This window comes from Equus caballus, chromosome 1 (assembly GCF_041296265.1).
Source record: "Equus caballus isolate H_3958 breed thoroughbred chromosome 1, TB-T2T, whole genome shotgun sequence".
Lineage (NCBI taxonomy): Eukaryota > Metazoa > Chordata > Mammalia > Perissodactyla > Equidae > Equus > Equus caballus.
This window is the reverse complement of record NC_091684.1, coordinates 35,000,433-35,023,159: the sequence shown is the minus strand read 5'-3', so window position 1 is coordinate 35,023,159 and position 22,727 is coordinate 35,000,433. Positions and strand designations below refer to the sequence as shown.

Here is a 22,727-nt window from a genome sequence, read left to right as displayed (position 1 = left end):
GCTCTTAAGAAACTGAAAATATAAAAAGCCCTAGAAGGTGTATAAATATTTGCAAAACACATATATGATAGTGGATTTGTACCTAGAATATGTAAACATATACAATTCAATAAAAAGAGGGGGAAAACTAAATAAAAATTTGAATAGACACTTTACAACAAAGATTATAAATCAGAGCATGAAAAGCCAAACCTCAGTATTCATCAAGGAAATAGAAGTTAACATAATGGGATATATATATCACTGCACATCCACTACAGAGCTAGAATTTAAAAAGACTGATTATGCCAAGTGGTGAAGGCTACATGGACCAACTGGAACTTGTATCCATTACTAGTATGAATGTAAAATGGCACAGCCACATTAGGACACAATTAAAAAGTTTTGCATAAAGTTAAGCATACACTTATGTAACAATCCCACCCTTAGGTGTTTACCTAATAAGATGAAAATATATGTTCAAATAAAGATCTCTATACAAATATTTGTAGTACCTTTATTCAAAAGACAAAAACTGAAAACAATCAAAATATCCATCAATTGGTGAACGGATAAACAATTTGTAACAGTACTGAGTAATAAATAAGAAAAACTAACTAACCAATGGAAAAAAAAAACCTACTGATAATTGCAATAAGGATGAATCTTAAGGCATTCTGCTAAATAAAACAGCCAGAAATAATAGGCATATAACTGATTATAAATTATTCCATCTATGTCACATTCTATTGTATGACTTTTTGAAAGTCAAAACTGTAGTGAAAGCAGACAGATAAGTGGAAAAAATGGGTAGGTTGCAATAAGCGCATAAGGGAACTTTGGGGTGTCATGGAAATGTTTTATATCTTGAGTGGTGGTGGTTACATTACTGCACTTATTTGAACTGTACACTTAATAGAGTAAGTTTTATTTTACATAAATTATATCTCAATTTACAAAAATAATATTACATTGTCACAAAACAAATATGGTAGAAAGCAAGTCTCTCTCCTGTCTAATCACAGAACTTTATTTAAACTTTCAGAAACAACCATTCTCACTTACTAGTCATATGCCATTCCAGAAAATACATCTTCCATATATATTCTAAGCAGATCACATAGATAAACTTATACACACTTATGCTACTTCTTTTTTCACCTGTTGTCTTTTGTTTAAAAAGTATTGCTAACCCTGCCTGGGGTTCCTACTAAAACATACACACACTCCAAAATGAGGCTTCTTCCTACAGCAGGGTGGTGGGAACTGGGGCTCAGCCAATGTAATGTGTGCCCAGGGGGAGGGTGACATGGAAGTTCCCCTGTCTCCCTGCTGTGCCATGTTCCTCAAAATGCCACCCAGCTGCCCCCTTGCTTCCCTCATTGCCTGAAGATGAAGGAGAGGCTGTATCATCTTCTGAATGCTCTGTGGGAGCCAAAGGCCAATTACCATGACCCCAGGAAGTGTTGGTGGAGATATCTCAAATGCCTCGTGTTCTTGTCCTGGTCACAGATCTTATTTTTCATCTTGGCATCATCAATGTCTCCAGTAGTGGGCACCACTAATTAGCACCGCCTGTGTTCCGATGGCAATCTTCACCATAGGCAGGGCATTCTCCCTGAAGGTGTAGGTCTTCCTATGCCAGCTAGACTGTCCCTGAATGTTGTATGCAGCGGTGGTGACAACCTCCTCCATGCCCAGCCCCAGCTCTGAAGACAGCTTCAGGGCAAGGTTCTCTAGGGAGTTCTCCTTCTCTGACATGTCCCACTCTACTGATCCACTACGGCAACATTTCCCAAAGGGTTGTTCAGCTTAATGATGACGCACTGCTCCAACTGGTCCTCCAGGATTCTGTGGGTGGGTAGGACTTGATCTTCTGTGTGATGGCAGAGGTGATAGCTGAAACAATGTCTGCAAGTTCAAATCTAGGTGGTCACAGAAGATTTCCGAAGATGTCTCAGGGGTCATTGGCTTCTCATTCTTGTTTCAGGTAAAGGGTCTGGCACCTTCTGCCCCTTGGTCTCCATTTCCAGTGAGATGGGGACTAACACCACAGGCTGGGTCATGTTGTCATGGATCACAGGTGGGTCGTGATCATCAAAGCAGAGAGGGAACGTTCTCTTCTTGTCCCAGCCTGTGAGGCTGCTGTTAATGGTAGTAGAGCATGGCACAGTATCCAGATGGTGAGAAATGTTGGGCAAGATGGGCACCCACTGGCTGTGCCTCTTGGTTTTCTGTTCCCTGAAGTAGTTTGGGGGCTCCATGCTGATGGACACATACCTTGTATTTCTCATCCTTGCTGTCTACTATCTCTTCCACCTCAGAGGCTTCTTCTCTGTTAGAGTCATGCTGGTGGCCAGGGTCGTGTATCCATGATCATGTGAAGATAAAAGTGTTTTCTTCCTCTTTTCCACTTTGGCCATTCAACTCCAGAGTGAGGGGACTATGGTACAGAAAACCTCGGAAAATACCTTTGAGATCTTTCTGACCTTAAAATTAGGGAAACAAATGGGATGGATGGATTTTTTTGGCAGGAAAGAGAGGTAATAGTTTCATCAGCTTTCTTTTAAGCTAAATATATTTGAAGTAGTCACATTTATGTCTTTTTCACAAGAAACACAAAAATTCAACTTTTCCTTCATATCAATATGAAAGTCAGAAATGACTAATCTCAGTCTGTGTTCCATGCAGGATCATGGGCATCATTGGATATTACAGAGGGTTCTTGATTGTGACAATGTAAGTAAAGCTAGAATGAGAAATTACTGCCTTCCACTGGAGAAAGTCAAGAGGAAAAAAAAATTTACACTAGGCTGCCTTTTTGACTGCTTGAGTTTTTGGTGATCTTGGTGTAATGGTCTCTCACTCATGCTAACTGCTGGCTGTGATCACCTCTTTCTTTGTTAGAGAGAGCTCTAGCTGACCTCTTCCCACATATTATGTTAAATCATAATGACCATTTTCAGAAGGAAAAATTAATTTTATATCAAAATAATATGTAGTATTTGAAAAACTAAATTTTATTAATTGTTGTATAGGTATGTGTGGACGCGTGTGTGTGTATGTGTATGTGTAACCTGTAATAGCAATGTTTTCATACTTCCCATGCCCCAAAGGAGGCCACTTTTATCCATTTTAGCAGATCCTTCTAAAATTTATGTTCATATTTTAAAGTAATGATTCTATTTCTATTTATTGAGTCATCTATCTTAAGGCAATATCTAATGACTTTCTGGTATCAGAAATGAGGAATTACTTGTCCACCCCCACTCATACAAAATACACACAGACATACCCCAAACCAACAAATACACACACACACCCACACACACACATACACACACTCACAGACACACATATTCCCCTCACTCAATTTTCCCCAATAGATTTACATCACAATATTTGGATATATCAATAATAAATGTTTACAATATTGTGACTATATAAATACTGTTCATTGGTGAAATAACTATGATTATGTTTCCTTTTTTTACAGATTTGGAGTTGAAAGTGTCTATTTTACTTCTAATTTCCAGATGCAGATTTGAGATTTTTTCTAAATGTTCAGATAGATGTTTCAAACGCCTAGTAATAATTTTTCAAATGCTTAAATTTCACATTACCAACCACTTCTCTCTTGCTCTTGGTGTCTCCCCTCACGCCTGCTTTATCCACCTGGACCACTTTGAAATGGACATTTTCTAGGCCTGGTGCTCAACACCCTTCCTGACACACCCAGTCTCCTTCATGAGGTCTCCTGATTTCTGGAGCCCATGAGTTCCTCTGACTTGGTTTCAGTCATTCAGATGGAGCACATTCTCCACTATCTTTCTGAGTAAGTTTTAATAGAGGGTAAAACTTTTTTTCAAACTTTCAATTCTGAAAAAACTCTCTTTTCTATTTGGATGGCAGAATATGGTGACTTTTGCACTGCGGCTGTTTATTCTCTGCAGTTCTTATCTGGCTGCTGAATTTCAGAAAGCAGGATGGAGAAAGGAGCTTAGGGTCTCAGAATTTAAGAAGTCTTACCACCCTTTCTTTTCGGTCCTGCACCTCACCCTTTCTCTGTCACTGTCCCTGAGTGCAGAGATTCTTATGTTCAGTTTCTCTAGACAGTAGACCTCCCTTTTCCTGTGAGAGAAAGAGTCACCTTCTCACAGAAGTCTGGAGGGAGGCTTGGCAGGGACAGCCTCCATTTTCAGCCTCATTCTCCCAGTGTTCCTTTGAACTTGGTACTTCCAAATAGCGAGCTTTATGAGGATTTTAGGGACACAAATTAGCTTCTCCTCGTTGATAAATCTTCCTGTTAATACATTTTTGTCACAGCTTTGTCCTCTTTACTGAATTAGTTACCACTTTTCAACCTACTCTCCATATTTGAGAAATTTGTTGAAGACTGTTTGCTGTTTCTTGTACAACTCTCCCCAAATTTAAACAGGTATAATTCTCATTTATAATTAGTTTACAGTTCTTGAGTGAGATGCTGACACAGAAAAAATATAATGTGTGTGTGTGGCTAATCTGTTATGTGTAATCATGATCTCCTTAAATGTAAATTAAAAAAAAATAGTTGTTCACAGCAGATAAAACTATTGACCCACAGAGAATTTTTTATCTTGGCAAAAAACAGTTTTTGTACACAGAATCCAAGAAAAATAAATTTTCTTTAGTCATATCTTCTGCATAGACAGGAATACCTTTTTTTTGGATGTAATCTTTGAGAATACTTCCCAGACTGTGGAAATTGTCTCAGGCTGCCTCATTAAATTTCAAGAATTTCCACTTATGTCTCAATAGGCACAGTCTCATCTTTTCTACTCCAGAATAAAAACACTGTATTTACAGAATAAGGAAAGATTTCTGCAAGAACATACCTGTTGTTCAAAGTGGCCTTATCTTAAGAAACCCAATATGCAGTCCTTAGCCAACTCATGCTGATGATGTCTGCTGCAAATGACGGGCCATGAAATCTAGACACTGCAGTAAAGCTTAATTGCTTTTCCTACTGCCATGCTGTCTTCATTTTTCTCAGTCACCCTCTCCTATTGTGTGAAAATATGTCATTTTTATCCCTTCATCAAATTTGTACAAATTACAACTATTGGCACAGAAAGTTCAATAATGAAACTTCTCTAAGAGAAACAAGACGGAGTATACTAGCAGTGTCTCACCAAATTATATTCTGACACTCACCCTGCCCAACAAGTGTGATCACACCTGTGACCTCTGGGTGCTTCATAGGAAGTAGGAGTCCATATCTCAGGCTGATACTTATTGAGTGTGTTCCAGCACCAAACACACCAAATACATTGGTCATCAAGTTTTCAATAGTAAATTCAGACTCTTGACTGTGGTTCTCCTACGAATGAGTTGATGCAATTATTTGACAAATTAATTTCCCAGCACATGTAATTTAATGGCTCCAAAACAACTCCGGCTATTGGCAAGTTAAGCAAACTTAGAAACTGGAGATTGCAGTGTTAGTAACAACTATTGTATGATATGGCACATATTGCAGATTGTTTAAATTACTTAGCCCCTTTCTATTTGCTTACCTCAATTTTTATTTTCTTACATCTTTTGCAGCTAGATTGGCCATAAAATGCAGTTCTTGCCAATGAAATATAAGCAGGTGCTATTGGTGCTACTTCATTTCTTTCCTTCTTACTCAAAACACTGAGGAGAAAGTGTAGGTGGGGCAGACATTATCTTGGGACATGAGGGTTTAAACATGAAATTAAGGCCTGTATACTAAGTATGGTGAAGGGAAATGGAAGACCTCTAATTCCATGATGCTTCAGGGCTACTGTAATAGTTCTAATCTGCCCCAAACAGGATTCCTTGTCTGTGAGATAAATATACCTACTGTGAGGGTTAATTTTGTGTGTCAATATGGCTAGGCTATAGTTCCCAGGTACTTAATCAAACACTAATCTAGGTGTTGCTGTGAAAGCATTTGTATATGTGGTTAACATTTACAACCAGTTAACTTTAAGCAAAGGAGATTATCTGCAGTAATGTGGATGGATCTCATCCAATCACTTGAGGCCTTGAGAGAAAAATTAAGGTTTCCCAGAAAAGAAGAAATTCTTTCTCAAGAAACATCAGTTCCTGCCTGAGTGTCCTGCCTGCTGGCCTGTCCTACATATTTTAGGATTTCCAACCCCACGATAATGTAAGCCAGTTCCTTAATTATTTTTTCCTTTTTTTTATTCTGGTAAAATATACATAACATAGTTATCATTTCAACCATTTGTAAATGTAAAATATAGCAGCATTATGTATCTTCACAATGTTGTGTAACCATCACCACTATCAATACCAAAAACTTTTTTTATCATCCCAGCATAAACTCTATACCCTTCTTCCCCCTGCCAGTGATAACCACTATCCTACTTTCTCTATGAATTTGCCTATTCTAGGAACCTCATATGTGTGAAATCATACAATATTTGTCTTTCTGTATCTGACGTTTTATTCAGCATAAACTTAATGGTCCTTCCACATTGTAGCATATATCAAAATTTCTCTTTACGCCTGAATAGTATTCCATTGTATGTATTAACTACATTTAGTTTTTCCATTCTTGGGTTGATGGACGCTTAGGTTGTTTCCACTTTTTGGTTACTGTGAATAATGCTCCTGTGCACACTGGTGTACACATATTTGTTCAAGTGCTTTACTTTTGGATTCATACCTAGAGGTAAAATTTCTGAATCATATAGTAGAAACATGTTTAAATATTTGAGGAACTGCCATCTTGCTTTCCACAATGGCTGGACTATCTTACATTACTACCAGTAATGCATGAGGATTCTAATTTATCCACAACCTCACCCACTCTTATTTCCTGTTTTGTTGTTTGCTTTTGTTTTACTATAGCCCTCCTAGTAGGTGTGAAGTGGCATCTCATTGTGGCTTTAATTTCCATTTCCCTAATGACTAATGATGTTGAGTACCTTTTGTGTGCTTTTTGGATGTTTGCATATCTTCTTTGGAGAACTGTCTAACAAGACCATTGCTCATTTTGTAATTGTGCTGTTTATTTGTTTGTTTTTGAGTTGTAGGAGCTCTTTATATATTCTGGAGATTAATCTCTCATCATATATATGCTTTGCAAATATTCTGTAAGTTGTCCTTTTGCTTTATTGATAGTGTCCTTCAATGCTCAAAATTTCTTAATTTTGATGAAGTCTATTTATCTATTTTTAAATTTTATTCCCACGCGTTTGGTGTCATATCCAAGAGATTTTTGCCAAATCCAATGCCATGAAGATTTTCTGTAATGTTTTCTTCCAAGAGTTTTATGGTTTTAACTCAACTATAGGTTTTGATCCATTTTGAGTGAATTTTTGTATGTGGTTTAAGGTAAGGGGCAAACTTCATTCTTTTCCATGTGGACACCCAGTTTTCCCAGAGCTCTTTGTTGAAAAGACTGTCCTTACCCCAGTGAATGGTCTTGGCACCTTTGCCAAGAATAATTTGACCATATAGGGGATGGTTTATTTCTAGGCTTTCTATTCTACTCCATTGGTCTATATGCCAGTCCTTTACTATTTTAATTACTGTAGCTTTGGAGTATGTTTCAAAGCCTGAAATTGTCAGTTTTCTAACTTTAATCTTTTTTCCAAAGTTGTTTTGGCTATAGCAATTCCCTTTCCATTATCAAGATCACAAATTACATCTTTATATATTTTGTGCCTATTAACATAAATTTATTTTTATGCTTTTGTCATTTAAATCTTGTGTAAAATAAAAAGTGGAGTTACAAACCAAATTTACAAAAATATCAGCATTTATAGTAGCCCATGTATTTATCTTTATCGGCTTTCATGTGGTTTTAAGTTACTGTCTGGCATCCATTCATTTCAACCTGAAGGACCCCTTTTAGCATTTGTTGTAGTATAAGACTAGTGATAATGGATGCTTTGAGCTTTTGTTTAAATTTCTCCTTCACTTTTGAAGGAAAGATTTTGAATTGTTTTCCTAATGTGATTAGATTTAAAGGTTACTAATAACTCTGTTTCCAGCAGTAAAGAGGACACTGGTAGTCCATAGCATGATGTGGCAATAGAGATGCAGAATATCACCATTAAATACTCATAATGAAAGACTTCTAAGAGGCAGGGTCTGAGAGATGATGTATTTGACACCTTAGAACACGCTTTTCAAACTAATGAGTATGAGATTGAATGTAGATCCTAACCATGCTGGAGAAAGTAAAGAAAAGGATGAACTCAAGGTTTCAAGTTTGCAGTTCAACGTCTGCATAAATGACCTGACAGTTTTTATATGCAGCCTACAATAAACAATTATCTTCTGTAGGTGTAGTGCTGAGGTTGATGAAAACCAAGTCCCAATTCTCACCTTGAGAGTAGCTGAATTACAAAACAAATTGAATTCCCCCAACTTGCAGTGTGTCTGCTGTTAAAATGATGGCACTGAATGGGAATGAATGGAACCCTGAAAACTGTAATGGGGTCATGTTGACATACAGATTCTGATGATGCTGAGGACGTAGAACCCAAAAGTTCTGCTGAGTCTTCTTTGTCAACAGAAACAAACTTCCACCCCTGTCTGAAGAGATTAACTCTGCTTTGCCTGAAGAATCTGTTTATAATGGCTTCCACTGATGTATTTGTCTTGCAAGATCCTGGTGATTCTCTACTAACCCTCTTTGTTTCTTTACTTATAACTAGACTCAATTCCTAGCAGGTCACAAATGGTAAAGTACAGAGTGTGCTCCATGAGGAGGTTCAATACACTCCAAAATAGCTGCATGCTTTTCAAATATATACAGATAGAAATCCAGGGAATATGTCTGACAATGAATATTAGAGGTATGGGATAATGGTGGAAGAAACACAAAGTTGGATCAAGCCAAATCATTGATATGAGTCCAGTAAGCAGAGATTCTGCATTCAATGTTATAGTCTGAGAGGTTAGAAAGGGCTTAACAAGATGTTTGGTTGTTTGGGTGAAACATCAACCAAAAAGTGGCTGTGATGATTAATTTGTCAAGTTGGTTGGGCCATGGTTCCAAGATATTTGGTCAGTCACTATTCTGAATAATTCTGTGAAGGTGTTTTTTTTTTAACATTTAAAAATGAGTTTAACATTTAAGTTGATCAATTTTGAGTAGAGCAGATTGCCCTCCATAATGTGGGTGGGCCTCATCTAATCAGTTAAAAACTTTAATAGGATAAGGATTGGCCTCCCTCAGGCAATGAGGAATTCTGCCAGCAAATGGCCTTCAGCCTTGAACTGCAATGTTGACTCTTCCCTAGGCTTCTCCCACCAGTTGCCCTACTCTGCAGATTTTGGACATGCCCATTTCCTTAATAACATGAGCCACTTCATATATATATCCTAGTGATTCTGTTTCTCCAGAAAATCCTGACTAATATAGTGGCCTACACTAAATTAAGCTTAATTTCCAGAATTGCCTTGGCATACTGTAAAGAAAGGCACCCAAAGACCTAAAGAGATTGAAATATTAGATTGAATTTATAATTAAGATTTTATCACCCACTCTGAGAAGGTCCAGAGGAAATAACTTATGCTATGACTGAGGAATAAATTTGTGGGGGGACCCCAGCATCCTTGAATAACTCTGTGACCATTCTTCTCTGCAGGTCAGGCATTACAGTGGGAACTGCTGCCATGGAACTGGGATCTTTAAATACAAATGAAGACAATTGGACCTGATGTGGCAGGGGTCAAATAATGGCATTTAATCACCAAAGACAAGGTAGGCTTGGTCACCATAATGTAAAGTGAAGCCAAAGCAATAATCATAATAATCTCACTCACAGAGACCTATAGTATTGGCTGGTCAATCCTGGTGCCCCTAGAAGAGAAACAGATCGCCAGTCTACTAAATTCTACTTGATCTGCATAAATAGGAAACTTCTAGGTCAAGTGAACAGAAATCTAACTTGAATCACCCAAACATAGAGTCATGGCCTTTCAATTAATTCTCCAACTTGAGCCAGTTTATATACCCAAACCCCTTGAATGAAGGGGAAACTGAGTCCCTTTGATGAAGGTCTCCAGTACACTACTGAAAATTAATACTGATAATCATCCTCCCAACCTTCCTCAAAGGGGCCTATGGCCTTTTATCACGATAACTATACATTGGGGAAAAGGAAATAGTCAGACCTTCTGGGGACACTGGCTCTGAACTGACATTAATCCACGAGACCCAAAATGTCACTGGCATGATGTCAGAATAGAGGCTGAGTAGGTGCTTATGGGGGTCATGTGATCAATGGAGTTTATCTCAGATCCATCTTGCAGAATTAAGTGTGTCCACAAACTCATCCTATGGTAATTTCCCTAGTCCAGAATTCATAACTAGAATAAACATACTTTGCAACAGGTAAGTGCCGCATATTGGATCCCACATTAGGAGTGGGTAGTAATGGTCAAATGAAAGTACTAGAACTAACTTTACCAGGAAAACAGTAAATCAAAAGTAATTCTGCAATCCTAGAGGGATTACAGAGATAAGTGCTACCATCAAAAACTTGAAGGATGCAGGGGTTTTGATTCCCACAACATCTCTACTCTGCTTGCCTATTTAACCTGTGTAGAACACAGATTGATCTTTAAGAACAATAGTGGATTATCATAAATTAACCAGGTAGTGACTCCAATTGCAGCTGCTGTTTCAGATGTTTCACTTCTTCAGCAAATTAACAAATACCCTGATATCTAGTATATATTTACTGATCTGGCAAATGTTTTTTACTTGATGCCTCGTCATAAAGATACAGGAAGCAGTTTCCTTTGAGCTGGCAAGGTGACTAATAGCACTTCACAGTTTCACCTCAAAGGTATATCAACTTTCCTGCTCCAATGTCATAATTATGTCCACAGGGAACTGATTGCCTTGCTCTTTCACAAGACATCACATTGGTCCATTAAATTGATGGTATTATGTTGATTGGACCTAGTGAACAAAAGTACCAATTACTTATTGACAAGACTTTTGTTTGTGAGAGGGTGGGAGAAAAAGTCAACAAAAATTCAGAGGCCTTCCATATCTGTCAAGCCCATAGCTAATACTATACTCAATGGTGAAAAGTTGAAAATTTCTCTTCTAAGATCAGGAACAAGAAAAGCATGCACACTCCCACCACTTCTATTCCACATAATACTGAAGTTCTAGCCAGAGCAAGTAGGGAAGAAAAAGAAATAAAAGGAATCCAAATTGGAAAAGAAACAGTAAATTATATCTGTTCACAGTTGACATGATGTTTACATAAAACATCCTAAAGACTCCACAAAAAAACTGTTATAAATGATAAAGAAATTCAGTAAAGTTGCAGGATAGAAAATCAACATAAAAATTAGTTACATTTCTATACACTAATAATGAACCATCACAAAATGAAATTAAGGAAACAATTCCATTTATAATAGCATCAAAAAGAATAAAATTCTTAGCAATGAACTTAACCAAGAAAGTGAAGCATCTTTACCTGTAAAAATGCGAAACATTGAGGAAAGAAATGAAAAAAAAATACATATAAATGGAAAGAGATCCTATGTTCATGGTTTGAAAGAATTAATATTATTAAAAAGACCGTATTACCCCAAGGCGATTTACAGATTCACCACTATCCTCTTCAAAATTCTAATTGCATTCTTTACAGGAATGGAAAAACAATACCAAAATCATATGTAACCATAAAAGATGCATGTTAACCAAAGTGATCTTGAGAAAGAAGAACAAAGCTGAAGTCATCACACCTCTGGTTTCAAAATATATTTCAAAGCTACAGTAATTATAAAGGAATGGAACTGGCATAAAGACAGACTTATAGAGCAATGGAACAGATAAGAGAGCCCATAAATAAACCCACGAATATGTGGTCAACTGATCTTCAACAAGGGTGCCAAATACACAATGGAAAAATAGTAGTCTCTTCAACAAATTATGTTGGGAAACAGGATATCCACACGCAAAAGAATGAAGTTAGAACTTTATCTTACACCATACATAAAAATAAATTCAAAATGGATTAAAGCCTTAAATGTAAGACCTGAAATTATGAAACTCCAAGAAGAAAACATAGGGGAAAACTTTCTTGACATTGGTCTTTGCAATGATTTCTTGGATGTGACATCAAAGGCATAGAGAACAAAAGAAAAAAATAGGCAAATCGGACCACATGAAACTAAAAATCTTCTCCCCAGCAAAGCAAACAATAAACAGATTGAAAAGGCAACATACAGAAGAGGAGAAAATATTTACATATCATATATATAATAAGAGGTTAACTTCCAAACTATATAAGTAATGCCTACAACTCAATAGCAGAAATACAACCCAATTTAAAAATGGGTGAAGCACTTGAACAGATATTTCTCCAAAGAGGACATATGAATGTCCAACAGGTATGCGAAAAGATGCTCAGCATCGTTAATAATAAGGGAAATGCAAATCAAAACTACAACGAGATACCCCCTTACACCTGTTAGAATGGCTGTTATTTAAAAAAAAGTGTTGGTGGGGATATGGAGAAGAGGGAAGCCTTGTACACCATTGATGGGAATGTAAAATGTTGCAGCAGCTATGGAAAACAGTGTGGAGGTTTCTCAAAAAAATTAAAAATAGAGCTATTTTTAATAGAACTATAGAATAGGTATAGAAGTATAGAATAGAAATAGAACTATATCACATCAAGATGGTGATATAGGTTGTTACCAATTTAAGTCCTCCTCACAAAATGACCAACTCACAGCTATACATAGAACAGACACTATTGTGAAAATTCCAGAACACAAGGGTGATTCATAAGGTTCCCCCTGGACCATACACACTGAGGACTGCATTAGAAACATAAGGGGAACAGCTACACTCTGATTGCTTCACCCCATTCACTGGCCAGCACAGCACTGCACAATGGGCCCACCCCACCCTGGGACTACCATTTTTATCAAGTGGGAAAAAATCCAAAGATGACAGATAGCTCCCCCAGCATTGTGGGATGCTTCCTGGAAGCCTACTTGGGTCTAGCCTCATAGGGATCACAGAGGGAATCTGCAGACTTTGGCCACTGGAGATCAGATTAAGATGGAGAAGGGGGTGGGACTTACAGCAACCAGTGCTCAGACCTTGGAAGACCACATTTCCCTCTGCAGTAGTGCCCAAGTAGAGATCCCAGCCACCAGATCTACCCATCTTCAGAGCTGAGATGGTGACCTGATCTGGCCAGGGATCTTGGTAAGCAGTTCTGACTGACTCAGGTGCCCAGTCAAAAAGCCATAGAGGTTATGAAGGCTGTTCCACTGAAAGAAAGCAAATTTCATTCAGGAAGATCCTGTATTAAAATTCCTTTCTCAACTTACCATAAAGGTTAAGAACCTCATCATAAATGTTTAGAATCTTATCATAAATGTTTAGAACCTTACCATAAATGCTTGGAGCCCACCAATCAAAACGTATCCTGCCTTCATCTCCACATACCAGCCTGTTCTCCCTAACCTCTTTAATTTCACCCCAAATCCTGAATTGGGAGGCATGCCCCCTGTCTCCCTGGAGACTGATTTTGCAGATTAAAGCTGATCTCTCTCCCAAAAGCTGATGCCATAATTAATTGGTTTGTTTATGCACCTCAGGTGGGAGATCCCCATTTTTGTGCAGTAACAGTAGTATCCTTGGAGCCTGTTCTACTCCTCCAACCAGGCAGGAAAGCAAATCCAAAGCTCCATTTACTGCTGAATATAGTCCCCAATCCAACCCAACTGGAAACTAAACAGAACACCTAAGGAACTGCATAGCTCATCCTAAACCATGCTTACAGTGACACACAAGCAGAGAGCCCAGCCAGTAGATCTACCCATCTGCAGAGCAGAGCTGATGCTTCTGTCAGGCCAGGGACCTGGGTGGGCAGATTCATTTGATATGGGTCCCTAACCGGTAAGCCAAACCAGCTGCGAAGAAAATTCCAAGCACTACCTACTGGTGATCAAAAAACACTATGCAACTGTATTTTGTCAACAAGAATCCCACTTTAAATATAAAGACACACATAGATTAAAAGTAAATGGATGCAGAAAAATATACCATGCTAACATTAAACAGAAGAAAGCATGAGTAGCTATATTAATTTCATATATAGCAGACTTCAAAGTAAGGAAAGTTATCAGAGATAAAAAACAGCATTGTGTGTGATAAAATTATCAAGTAATGATCAATTCTCCAAGAAGACATAACAATTCTTAATGTATATATGCTCATCACAGAGGATCAAAATAAGCGAGGCAGAAATTAATAGAACTTCAGGGAGAAATAGATAAATTCACTATCATAGTTGGAGACTTTAATACCACTTTCTCAGAAATGGAAAGATTCAACTGGCAGAAAATCAATAAGGACATAGTTGAACTCAACAACACAATCAACCAACTGGATATAATTGACATCCATAGACTACTTCACCCAATGACAGCAGAATACACATTTTTCTCAAGCTCGAATGGACAGTCACCAAATTAGACAACATTCTGGGCCATAAAACACAGTTTAAAAAGTTTGAAAGAATAGATACCATACAGTGTCTGCTTTCAGATCACAATGGAATTATACTAGAAATCAACAACAGAAAGATAACTAGAAAATACAAAAATACATGGAGATTAAACAACATACTTCTAAATAACACATGGTTCAAAGGAGAAGCCTCAAGAGAAATTTAAAAATCTTTTTAACTGAATAAAAATCAAACACAATTTGTCAAAATTTGTTGGATGTAGCAAAGCAGTGCTTAAAGGGAAGTTTACAGCATTGAATGTGTATATTAGAAAATAAGAAATCTAAAATCAATAATCTAAGTTCCCAACTTAGTAAACTAGAAAAAATGCAGTAAATTAAATCCAAATGAAGCAAAATAAAAAATAAAAATTAGAGGAGAAATCATTGCAATTATGATAGGAAATCAATAACAAAAACAAATTAAACCAAGAGCTGGTTCTTTGAAAAGATAAGTAAAATCAATAAGCCTCTAGCCACGTTAACTAAGAAGAAAAGATATAGGATACAAGTTACTCATATCAGAAATGAAAGAGAAAATACCACTACAGATCCCATGCAGATTAAAATAATAAAGGAACATTATGAACATCACTGTGCCCACAGATTTGATAACCTACATGAAATGGACTAATTCCCTGAAAGACACCATCTGCCAAAATTCACACAAGAAGAAATACATGATCTGAATAGGGCTATATCTATTAAGGAAATCGAATCAATAATTAATAATCTTTTAAAACAGGAATCATCAGGCCCAGATGGGTTCACTGGTGAATTCTAGCAATGATTTAAGGAAGAAATCATATCAAATCTCTACAACATCTGTCAGAAGACAGAAGAAAAGGGAACACTTCCTAAGTCATTCCATGAAGCCAGCATTACTCTAATACCAAAACCAGACAAGGAAATTGCAAAAAAAAGAAAACTACAGAACAATCTCTCTCATAAACATAGATGAAAATTTCCTCAATAAAATATTAGCAAGCAAGTCAAATCCAACAATATATAAAAACAGTTATACACTATGACCAAGTTGGATTTATCCCAGGTATGCAAGACTGGTTCAATATTTAAAAAAATCAACTAATGTAATCCACCACATCAAAGACTAAAAAAGAAAAAAAATCACATGATCGTATCAATACATTTAGAAAAAGTATTTGACAAAAATCCAACACCCATTCAGGATTAAAACAATACCAGTAAACTATGAATAGAGGGGAACTTTCTCAACTTGATAAAGACTATCTACAAAAAACCTACAGCAAACATCATACTCAATGGTAAGAAACTCGAAGCTTTCCCATTAAGATCAGGAACCAAGCAAAGATGTCCCATCTCACCCCTTGTTACAACACCACACTGGAAGTCTCTACTAATGCAATAAGGCAATAAAAGTTATTCATATTGGGAAGGAAGATATAAAATCGCCTTTGTTTTCAGAGAACAATCATCTCTGTCAAAAATCTGAAAAAATCAACAAAAAACTCCTGGAACTAGTAAGCTCTTAAATTTACAGGATACAAGATTAATATAAAAAAGTGAATTGCTTTCCTGTTCTAACAATGAACAAGTGGGATTTCAGATTAAAAGCACAATACAATTTACATTATCACTCCCAAAAATGAAATACGTATAAATGTAACAGAATATGTACAAAATCTATATGAGGGAAATTATAAAACCAATGAGCAAAATCAAAGAACTAAATAAATGGAGAGGGATTCCATGTTCATGGATAGGAAGACTCAATATTGTTAAAATGTCAATTCTCAACTTGATTGATAGATTCAATGCAATCCCCCCAAAATCCAGGAAAGTTATTTTATGGACATTGACAAACTGATTCTAAAGTTTATACGGAGAGGCAAAGACCCAGAATAGGCAACACAACTTTGAAGGAGAAAAACAAAGTTGGAGGGTTTATACTACCCAACTTCAAGAGTTACTATAAAGCTACAGAAATCAAGACAGTGAGATATATGTGAAATAACAGACAAATGGATCAATGGACTAGAACAGAGAGCCTAGAAATAGACCCCCATACATACAGCCAACAAATCTTTGACAGAGGGGTAAAGGCAATGTGATGGAGAAAAGATAGTCTCTTCAACAAATGGTACTGGAACAACTGGACACCTACATGCAAAACCTGAATCTAAGCACAGACTTTCCACACTTCACAAAAATTAACTCAAAATGGATCATAGACCTAAATGTAAAACAGAAAACTACAAAACTCCTAGAAGACAGCATAGGAAAAAACATAGATGACTTTGAGTATGGTGATACCTTTTTAGATATAACACAAAAGTCAAAATCCATGAAAGATATAAATGATAGACTGAACTTCATCAGAATTCAAACTTCTGCTATGAAAAAGGTAATGTCAAGAGAATTAGAAGACAAGTCAGGAGACAAACTGGGAGAAAAATATTTGCAAAAAACATATCTGATAAAGAAAGTGTATCCAAAACATACAAAGGACTCTCAAAACTCAACAGTAAGAAAACAAGCTGATTAAAAAATACACCAAAGATCTTAACGGACACCTCATCAAAGAAGATATATGAATGCCGAAGAAGCATATGAAAAGATCCTCCACATCATGTATTATCAGAGAAATGAAAATTGAAACCATAATGAGGGGATGGCCTGGTGGTATAGTGGTTAAGTTTGCACGCTCTTCTTTGGCAGCCCAGGGTTCACCAGTTTGGCTTCAAAGAAAGGGTCAAGATTCAGGAAGGAATGCAACTTCTCCAAATCAACACAACAAACTATAATTCATTAAATAAAAGGCATTAAACATTCAAAGAGATATTATTTACAATGTAGAAACCTATGCCTTGCCAACTTTAAAGTAAATGACAAGGAAAATGTCTGAAAATTTACCTTCCATGCACCTTTCCTAAGGAAAAAAGTGTGCTCTGCCAAACAAGAGAGTAAACCAGAAAAAGGAAGACTTGATGTTGACATAGAAGATGAAAACATATAGTTGAAGAGAAAACTTCAGACAATGCTGAAGGTAGACTCTAAGAGGTGAGCTTTGCTCTAGATTTCAAGAGCAACTAAAGCAGTTAAGAGTAAATAAGAAGATTGGGATATTTTTCTTCGAGAAGATAAAATTGATAGAATTTATCATGTATTTGATTGCACTGATAGTTAAATTTTACAACTCAGCGAGAGTTTAGAATTGAGCCAATGATAAGTATCTAGACTCGTCTAGAGAATTAAGCATGTGGGAATAAACAGACTACTTCCAGAGAAAACAAAATGTTGTAAAAGTGAAAGAAGAGTAACTATCATATACACTGCTAAGCTCTTTCAGTCATGAAAATGTAAGCACTGAATACTGACCTAATCAAAATTGTGTTACAGCTCTATTGGGAGGATCTGGGAGGGCAGTGGGTCATGCTCAGTTTGTGTGGTAATATGGTAAGATGAGGTAAGGGAGTCCACTAGGAGAGTACACTTGGAAGCTTGTGCCCGGTTTCCTCTGACTTGTATATACGTGACACCAATCTCGGTCTCCATCTTCACATGGCATGGTATTTAATATTTGGTCCTGGGCATGGGCTGCTCACTTAGGCCCCCGCTGAGGTCACCAACACCTATATAATGATGGTCAGGAAGGATCCGCCCAGGCTCAGCACCTGGGCATAACTAGGACCTGTGGGACATTACCTCAGGACTAAGTGAGGGTGTCACAGAGTTCCAGAAGATGCCTGAGGCCCCTCTCTGGCAGTCTACACAGTGGCTTCAACAGCAGGAACAGTACGTTCTAGAAGCTGCCTCTAGGTTCTATGGTAAACTTCAGCTCCTCCCCTCTCAAGATCTATGAGGGAAGGAGTCTTGAGTTCCTGAACACTGGAATCCTTTTCTCCCAGGGGACCTGTGCCTAGCTGCTTTTCCTCTGTGTCCTTCAGAGTCTTCTCCCCACTCCTGTCTGCCCTAAGATGTAACCTTCTAGATAATGGCCTCTTAATCATTTAATGGACACATTTCTATATGTCCATGGTCAAGTTTCCTCTTTAATTACTGTTGCACATTGATTGTGAACTCTTCACCCCCAAGTAGTGGCTTCTCTCCGAACACATGCTGACTAAGCATCTCTAGTGATCTTTCTCTAAGGGGGTTCAGTTGAATGGGAAGCATGGGAAGAAAAAATGGACCATACTCTTTAATGGAGCAGTGGCTTTCTGGGATAGGGGTTGAAATGAACTTAACCTCTTATAAACACATGCACACACACTCACACTCACATACTCCTGCATGCAAACCCTCACACTTAGACACTTACATTTGTGTATACCATCACACATTCACACACACATACACAAAAACACACTTTGCATGTTACATTCTGTGTAATCATGGTCTCCATGAAACCCCTTGTGTCTCTCTTCATGTCGACACAATCTAGTGTTGAGCATTGTGTTGTTATGGAAAAATGCTCCTTATAAAATTCCCGTTAGTTTGGAGGACAGCACCTATGCCAGGAAGCAGTAGTGCCTGATGGGGTTGGAGCATGCGCAGAGGACAGGAGTTCCATCTTTGAAAGCCTTATGATTAGAAGAGTCAGAAAACTGAACTGCTCTCTTACGTGGTAAGCTCCTTGTTGACAGTGAGCATGCTTGGGATGAATATCTTCTTTATGAGGATCTATTGTGTTGCAGTATTTCCATTCTGTATATTTAGCAATTAATACAATATATTAAACAGTATATTAGACACATCAGGAAAAACTTTAAAAATCACTGAAAGTGGTATATCCTATGTAATTGATTAATCCTAAATTCAAATTTACAGATTTATAGATAATTAGGGGGAAGACTTGGGCTGATCTAATGAACAAAAAAGTTTTATATTAGAGGTTACAGATAACATCTCGATGTCGTCTGCCTTATTTCAGCTACAGTATCCAATTCAGCTCTGTCTTTTTATTATCTGCAGTTATCACAAGAACTTCATTCCTATGGATGAAATAGACAAATGGCATCAGTGTCCCTTCAAAGCTCTCCTGTAATACTAGACTGACCTCCTACCCATGAGTCCCACCTCTTTAGCCTATGCCTCACTCTTTATCTCACCTCTCCCACACACCTGTAGACCTCAGTGGCAGAGGCTAGGAAAAGCACAGAATTAGGGGTGAGCCAGGCTTCAGGACAGTCGAACCCTTGTAACTGGATTCCTGAAAAGTGGAGCTGTGATCTCTGCATAGCTCACAATCAAACCAGGAATCAAATGGAGCCAAGGCTGCAAAGGTCCTAGACATGGAATGATCTCAGGAAGAAGAAGACGATTGAGAAAGGACACATCCATCCAAGTGCTGCTCTGCCTCTTTGCTTTCCAGGCAGTGGTTTCCAGCCCTGTTCAACTGATACAGCATAAATACATAAGATCATAAGAGACTACTATAAACAAATATATGCCAATAAATTGGATAGCCTAGAAGAAATGGATAAATTCCTAGAAACATACAATGCACCAAGACCAAATCAGGAAGAAATCAAAAATATGAACTGACCAATATTTTGATGTTTGTGCTACTTTTTTTGTTGGTCAGTGTCGGAAATAGTGGAATGAAAGAATGCATTTTGGGAAAGGAGAAACATTTACCCATTTTAAGGTAGAATCGAAATAATAAAGTAAGAAAAAGGGAATGTTGCTGCCTTTCATTTTTTTTGCTAGTCATTAGCCGTGATTTTTTGCCTGAAGATAAATGATAATGGAAGTGTTTTGTGATTAGAGATTTTATTCAAGAAGTCAACTACTGTATATGCTGTGTACATATATTTTACATATATGCTTGTTCAGATTAACCATGAAAATTAAGGTTCTCTGAGAAGCAAATTACACCCGGTGTCAAGAAAGCAGATAAGTATGCACAATAGACATAAGCGAACAAAAGAATTTTTCAGTGAGGGCCTCTGGATGATAATAGATCCTTTTTAAAGATTTTATTTTTTTTTCCTTTTTCTCCCCAAAGCCCCCCGGTACATAGTTGTGTATTCTTCGTTGTGGGTCCTTCTAGTTGTGGCATGTGGGACGCTGCCTCAGCGTGGTTTGATGAGCAGTGCCATGTCCGCGCCCAGGATTCGAACCAACGAAACACTGGGCCGCCTGCAGCGGAGCGCGCGAACTCAACCACTCGGCCACGGGGCCAGCCCCAATAGATCCTTTTTAAGTCTGCAAAAAGCTGTTGCCTGAACTCAGTGGATGCTGCACAATGGAATGTCTGTGCTTATCATTATGAGAACCAGCATGACCTCTTTGAATTCTATGTCTTTTAATTTTTTAACCTGCATTATTTACAAAAGAGGACAATCTGAGAGCTGACTCAGAAAATGAGAAGAATTTTTCTTTGGAACATGCAGAGGAAAAGTGCCTGTGAATTAGCATACGTTAATAAAATATACATACCTGGTGGATTCCAAGATGATTCCAAGAATCATTTTGAGAAGGCAATTCCACACCTAGGAGTCCAACTGCCTGACCGTGGTCCATAGCTAGAGACCAAGACACAACTCCATACCTTAAGAACTTGGCTATAGCCCTATTTGGCCTAGATTCTGTCACCAGCACCGTATGCAAAGGACCTGGCAAGAGTCATGCTACCCATACCTTAAGTAATAGGCACACAGACACTGGTACTGGCTGTGAATCCTGAAGTGGCCCATGAAACAGCTTTAGGCCATCTTGGCTCCAAACTGGAAAACCCTGGAGTTAAGCCCATAAAAGTCAGTCTGACTGTAGATTATGAAAGGGTCCTATAAATGGTCTCTAGCCCCTCCCAGCCCAGTCCTTCAGAATAGAAATAAGAAGAAGAAACTCCTGCCTGTGCCCACAGAGATCCTGAAAGTGCCCTATACTCAGCTTCAGTCCTTCCAGCTATGGTTAGAGAGCAGTCCAACCTGACCAAGGACCCAGCAGGAGATACTCCCATTTTTCCCCCTAGAGATCCTAAAAGGGCCCTATAGCAGGCTTAAACTGCTCCAGCAATGGTGAAGACGCAGTCCAACTTACCCAGGGACCTAGAGGGAGAGACGCCCATCCATGCCTCCAGAACCACATCTGCATACCTCAATTTTGTCTATAGACCCTAAATCAGCCCTGAGACTCAGTTCCAGCCTCTGTCAGTCACAGTCCATGATTAGTCCTGCCCACTCAGGGAACAACCCAGGGACCCTCCCAGGGATGTGGCAGAACTCTTCCCAGTGACTTGGCAGGACCCGCACCCACTCACACACCTGGTAAGAAGCCTGCTGTCAGAGGACCTGATTGTGGACCCTGAAGTAGATCCTTGTTCCATCACCACCATACTGAACAATGTCCTGGAGGTGGTCCCCATCCACCTGCTGACCAGACAGAATCCATGCCTGCCTGAGACCCTGATAACAGGCCACCTACCACAGAACCCACCGCAGACCCAGCAACAGGCTCATAACCAGACTCCTCCAACCCATAGAACTGTGATTCCAGAGATAATCCCATGAGCATGAGGAACCTACAGGAGAAGGTATTTGCCTGTGGAAACCAGACTGTAAAGACTGGAATTGAAAAATTCAATTCAGAGCTTCAACAGAAGACGTAATCATGCAGAATAAAGAATCGGTGAACATGAGGACAACTTATTTGAAGGCAGCCAGTTAGAGGATCAAAAATAGAATGAAAAAGAGTGAAAAAAGCCTATATGAATTACAAGACAATATTAAAGGAGCTAATATATGCATTATGGGAGTCTCATAAAGAGATGAGAGAGAGAAAGGGGCAAGAAGTTTATTTAAAGAAATAATGCCTGAAGACTTCCTAAATCATGGGAGAGATATGGACACCTAGGTATGTAAGCTTAAAGGACCTCAGGCAAGATCAACCCAAAGAAGATTACCCTGAGACATATTATAATCAAAATGCTAAAATTCACAAATAGAGAAAGGATTTTGAAAGAAGTAAGAGAAAACTGACTTAGCACATACAAGGGAATCTTCTCACTGTTGTCAATGGATTTCTCTGCAGAGATGTGTAAGCCAGGAGGGAGTGTGATGATATATTCAATGTGCTGAGAGGGGAAAAAAACCCGGCCAACCAAGCATACTATACCCAACAAAACTATCCTACAGAATGAATGAGAGATAAAGATATTTTCACACAATCAAAAGCTAAGAGAGTTCATCAGAACTAGACCTGCTTTACAAGAAAT

At 38.1% G+C, this 22,727-nt stretch overlaps 1 pseudogene; it reads right to left on the bottom strand.

Moving 5' to 3' along the window:
- Positions 1 to 481: 481 nt before the first annotated feature.
- On the bottom strand, positions 482 to 21,034 carry LOC138918006 (SWI/SNF-related matrix-associated actin-dependent regulator of chromatin subfamily B member 1-like; annotated as a pseudogene).
- Positions 21,035 to 22,727: the final 1,693 nt, after the last annotated feature.